Source organism: Rhyacophila brunnea, unplaced genomic scaffold, assembly GCF_057557595.1.
Source record: "Rhyacophila brunnea isolate RB1 unplaced genomic scaffold, BYU_Rbru_1.0 scaffold_9, whole genome shotgun sequence".
Classification (NCBI taxonomy): Eukaryota; Metazoa; Arthropoda; class Insecta; order Trichoptera; family Rhyacophilidae; genus Rhyacophila; species Rhyacophila brunnea.
In genome coordinates this window covers 21,099,674-21,105,900 of record NW_028233361.1, presented here as the reverse complement: position 1 = coordinate 21,105,900, position 6,227 = coordinate 21,099,674, and positions in this window count along the sequence as shown.

Genomic DNA, 6,227 nt, shown 5'->3' with positions numbered 1-6,227 from the left:
CTAGTATATCTATAATAATAGTCACTACAGTACATTTATAATAACTATTAAATAATATTAATAATTTAGTTGAGACCAACGCGAAGAAAACAAATAAATACTGTATCGTCAAAGGAGTAAATAATAATATAACATATGGGGTGCTATGTGAAGTTGAGTACATAATATAATAGTGCCAGTACACGTTAATTAAATTAAACTGTCACAATAATAACTGTTACAAAACAAACAAAAGTTCTGACTGTCTCGCCAATCCCTTCAAGTGTACGCTAGACGCGGTGTTGTCATTCTGTGGCGTTATTTGACAAGTTGTAAAAATTGGTAAAAGTCAACATAATCTGCGCGGTGTAGTGCGTGTTTTTACTGGTAAGTTTGCCGCCATCGTTCTACTGTGCATGCGCATGTGTCATGCAAATTGCAACTATCACGTAAAAATTCGGAAGCCGCTAAACCCATGAACGTATAAACGAACTATTAAGCTAAGGACAGTTCACGATGGAGTATTTTATAGATGACTTTGGCTCAAATTCAGAATCCAAGACGAATTGAAAATTCGACCACGGTTCTGACTCTGAGTCCTACTCCGTTTTTAATAATTAAAAATAAAAGAGTTTGTATTGGTCGAGTTTTCATACTCTGATTCCAAACCCTGTTTATACAATTTCTCATAACATAATTATATATTTTCAGTGGCGTCCCGTATCGGTAGGCAGGTCATTCGTTGCTTAGGGGTGGCTGATTATAAAGGGCGGCAAATGAAAGAACGATTACAACTTTTCAGATCAGTGACCGTTTTCCATGAAAATTTTGCTGATTTTGTTTTAGAGAAATTTGAATCAGATCTATTAATTCATGAACAAATCATCCTTAGCTTTATTTTTTATATTAAATTTTATCGTAAATAATCACAATTTTTGCATTTTGAGTAATAAAAACCCATATGCTATTCTTGAAACATCTTTACATCCACAAAAATTAACAGTTTGGTTTGGTTTATAGATTGGTAGTGTAATTGGACCGTATTCTTTTGAAAACGAAAATGGCAATGCAGTTACTGTCAATGGGTTGTGCTACTGAAACTTGATTAACGATTTTTTCTGCCATGAATTATATGATTTTAATCTGGACGATATGTGGTTCCAACAAGATAGTGCAATAATATCACATTGATATTATCTTCTAGCGTTTTGTTTTTATTTAAAATTAAAAAATATATCTCTTATTTGATAACCCTATACTTATTATATACAAGAATACAATATTTAAAATAATATACCAACCATACCACGGAAGATGTAATCAATGAATTCATTTTTGGGAATAATAAAAAGAAGGTATCACGGGACTATGAATAGCAGAATGCTTTGTACAATTAAATAATTTATTATTTGAGAAACCATTTATTTGGTAGAATTCCTTTTTACGATAACTTAACGTTAGTTTTCAATCACAGTATCTTAGTGTATATACTGTTGGGTACAAAAATATATGTTGTTTTTTTTTAATATGTTTTTGATTTAGTGCAAGAAAAAAAAATTGTTATATAACCTCCATTACTGATTAGGAAAGAAAAGGGTTATTTTTCTTATTTTCTTTCTCCTTTTGACCATGTCCGATCCTAATAGGGTCATATGGGCCTCCACAGATTGGAGGTTTGTATTAAGAGATTTTTGTTTTTACAAGAAATGGATGTAAGCCACTTACTCAACCAATTAGGTCTATACTTTGACTCTAAACACAAATTGAAAAACAATATGTGTATTTGCCAGATCCAGGATTCGAACATGAGATCCATGACATTATAAGCTGATGCGTAAGCCGCTATTTTACTTTTGTAATATAACATTAAAACTATGTATTAACTAAAAAAACGAAGTTTTTTAATGTAGTGTTATTAAATTGAAATACTTAGTTTATTTTATTAAAGGAAACAAATAGGTACCTACTATTATTATAAATTTGTATAAAATCGATTAAAGAGAAAATGTTGCAACCGGTAAAGTTTCCATTTATAAAATAAATAATTATCCAAAAGATATCGTAAAACTATAATGAAATTGGAGAAGAACAATTCATTAAAAATATTGAAACGAAATATTGAAATGATTGATAAACGAAAATGTAACATTTTTATAATAATATAGATACTATATCGGCAACAGGTATTATTGAAATAAATATATAATATTAGTGTAAGCGAGAACAGAGAAGACAAAAAAAGAATAATAAGTTTATGTGCTACCAATATCAACATATCTTTGTTGGAAAACTTTTATTTTTTAATAAGATATGTTATAAAATTACATTTTCAAAATTTGGTTGATGCTTGCCAAAAATATAAGCAAAGTATATAAATATCAATACAATAATCTAGCTAAGGGTATTTAATGGAAATCATAACATTTTAAATTTAAAATACATACTTAATCAAAAAGTTATACAATTCCATAGTATAGTAATAATAAGGCTAATAATTTTGACAAGTGCACGTTCCTCCTCTGCAAAAGCCTGTTGAAAATCCTTTGGACTTGCAATGAACTTCACAGGCGCTGGGAAACCAAGGGCAGGTCGCTCTTCTTACGCGATGTAATGTTTCCATATTATGTTCATCTAAAAAAGATAATCCTATTTAATATTATAGAAATTGACTTCTAAATATTACCATTTTGTTTATTAAATTGAATAATATATATGATTTAACAATATAGTGTCCATTATTGAATACATACATAATTTTGGATTATGTATAATTGGGACACATTCATGATGGCCGAACGGTAATCGAGTAGACCTATAATACAGTAATACATTAGGAGAAGCGAATCGATCGCATACACACATTCAGGCTTTGAGAAAACCACATGAATATTATTATTTGTGACCTCATCGGGATCGAACCCGTAAGCCCCGGCTGAGAATCCACAGCCTTACGTACTATATCACAAGGGTTGCCCAGGTAAAATATCTATTCTACGATTGCACCGATTAATTAACAGGTAAAAATAAAATACTTTTCATATGTTTCCGATGTGATATGGAGCTCCAGGTAATTTGTAATGGTTTCTTAATAGATTATTTTTGTATGAGGATCGATTAAATATTTGTTAAACCTTTTGTTCTATGCATTAAATCAAAATATATTATTATATTTTTATTAAACAAAAAAAACTTTTTTTTCCACCGGCCAAATTCGAACATATAACTCACGATTTTCGATAAATTGAACAATAGTAAGAAGTATTCTTAAGTATAATAAAAACATGATAGTTTTCGAGTTAAAATCATTATCGGATCATTTATTATTACTTCTGTTGATATTTCTAGACAGGGTACAATTTTATTATATCGTTCGCGTACATTTTAAAGATGATAAACGAGGAGTAGCTAATAAGATAACTACTGTAAGTTTCGTTAATCTCCATGTCTTGGATTAACACACACATAATAATATGTTGATTTTCAAATGTATTGTGGAGTTAATCATAAAGTTTTGTCAGTTATTACACAACATGAGCAATCGTACTTGAACCCTGACCAGTGGCGACCGGTGAGTTATTTTACTGGGAGTTCACTTTTTTCACCTTTTGACTGCCGTAAAAAGGCATTTGCCTTCATCAAAACTTCACTAAAAAATAAAAAAAAAAACTATTGGTTTTTTTAATTTAGTACATTCAAAAGAAATCATAAATAACTCACTATTTATTATTTGTTGTACCTCTAAAAACAGTTTTTATTGAAAAAAATGGATTTTAAACTTTAACACAAACTGGTTGACACGAACTATTTTGTTTTGACCGAATTATTAGTACTACCGAAATATCTCGTATCTGGCAGTGACCGGGATTTATTGTTCATTTGTATGAGAAATCCATTCTTCTGTTTTTCATCGACACAAATTTTTCAATTACGCGTTTGTTGAAGTCAGGAATCTCTTGTATCATTCTTTTTTCGATACTGAGCATACATAATGCGTTCAATCTTGATTGCGCGATGGCGTTTCTACTAAAACACTTGATCCGTTTGAGTGTGAAAAAACATCTTTCGCTTTCCACTGATGTCATCGGAATAGTAAAAATTAAATTTAATAGTAAAACCGTTTTCGTAAATGTGTCAATGAGATTTTTTTCGATTAAAATGTTTTATAATGCTGAGGCGCCATCAGCATTATAAAAATTATCCAAGCTGTAAATAACAGACAATTCATTTTTGAGTTTATTTTTATCTAAAAAGTCAGACGTATTACAGAGCTAGTTTGGAGAGATATCATAATTGATAAACATTGTGAATTTAGTTATCAAACTGAAAAAAAACTTGAAGTTTATTTTTAAATTGTACTTCGCCTAAATTTCAGAAACGTTGTCAACATTTGCGGAAATTTAAATGCGTACTGTGAAAAGAATTTATTTTTATAATAATATTGAATAAAAATTGTCAAACAATAATTGTACGTGTGATACGGGCTGTATTGTTTTAAAACCGGTGAATCTGCGTTCGGGCCGAGAGCGACTGAAATTGTCGCTCCCGAGCACGTAGAAAAAATATTTACGTATTGCTATCCCACGCGACAGACGACGCTCTTTCTCATTGCAAAGAAATCGAAATTAGATTACTGGGCGCTTTGGTCGAGCGATGGCGAATATCGCTCACATCAACATATAATATTATTATTTAAAATAGCCGGTTAAAAACACACATTAGAATTTGTTTTTGTATATGAATTAATGACTACGGTAATAGATCAGAACACTTTTAATTAATCAAATATAAATTAAATACTCATTCAAAAAAAGTCTTTTCGCATAAATTGAGTGGGTGGGTGTGCACCGCTCCAGCGCTCTCAAGGGAGAATCGCCACTGACCCTGACCCATCGTATCGCTTGAGGAAATCGTTCCACTATTATAGTTATGACGAGCGACAAAACGATAATATCATGAAATTATGACCGATCAAATACAAGCGAAATATGTGCAATATAAAGTCAACCAATATTATTTATTAAGTCAATATTAACATCAGTATAACAAAAATTATTAATAGAGTGTATACCTTTTAAATGGTTAGCAGTTGTATTTTCTTCTTCGCCCACCACTCCTGCGTAGCAAACCGCAGCCAGAACGAAGAAAGTCATGTAGAAGAGGAATTTCATTTTTGGTTAGTATTTAATTAACCAAAATATAATATAATAAACCACTTAATTATCTTCGCTTGTTGTGTCAAGGAAAGACAAGTTATTAATGTCTTAAATGATAAAATCTACAAACTTTTATACATTTTCAATAATATAGTACTTACCTTTTAATGCGAAACTGGGGTAGTTCCCTATTTTTATTGCCAAATAAATACGTTTAATAATACAATTAGAAGTGGGTATTTCCTTCCTTGTTTTTACGCTATAAAAACTGTGTAAACATTGCTGGGTCAATAGAGTTATCAATTCTTACAGTAGCGAATGACACTTTCTTATTACGTATTATTGATAAGTCATATTATTGACATTGTATTTATATTGCATTAAAATAATAATATAATACTGTATTTTACCACGTTTTTATTAGCTCGTATTTTTGTTTGTCCAGTACAATTTTTTTCTTGTTTGTTCAAGATTTGTACTGAACGATTGAAGGTTTTTAACTAACTTCCCGACTAGCTAGACATTTTAAACTTTTAGAATATATCAAAACACGATGATAATGCATTCTTTTAACACTTTTAGCCATCTTTAAGTAGAATTGAATTAATTTTCAGTTAATTCTATTTTGTATGGAAAGTTATTTCGGAAAAAATCCGTAAAAAAGTAAAACACTATTATTGGTTGCTAAGGGGTTCCTAGCAACTAAATTATTAATATATACGTGTATTACTATGGAAATCAATATGAAATGTCAAAATGGCATTTCAGCATTCTATATTTATTAATACTTAGAATGGTCAAGTTTATATTATTAAACCAATGACCATTGTATTCAACAGAAAATTTAAAAACGTGGTAAAGAAAAAGTTCTTTTTATCTAGTAATTATTTATAATATGTATAATCAAAAATCATGTACATATTATCTTAGCGTCTATTTTATGATGATTTTTTTACCAGCAGCTAACACTAACACTACTTATTTGTGACAGAACCGGGGAATATTATTCTTTTATAATAAGTTTTGAAATATTTTTTTATTGTTAATTATTACAGAATATTTAAGTTCAATATCATCAATTTAACCATTATAAAG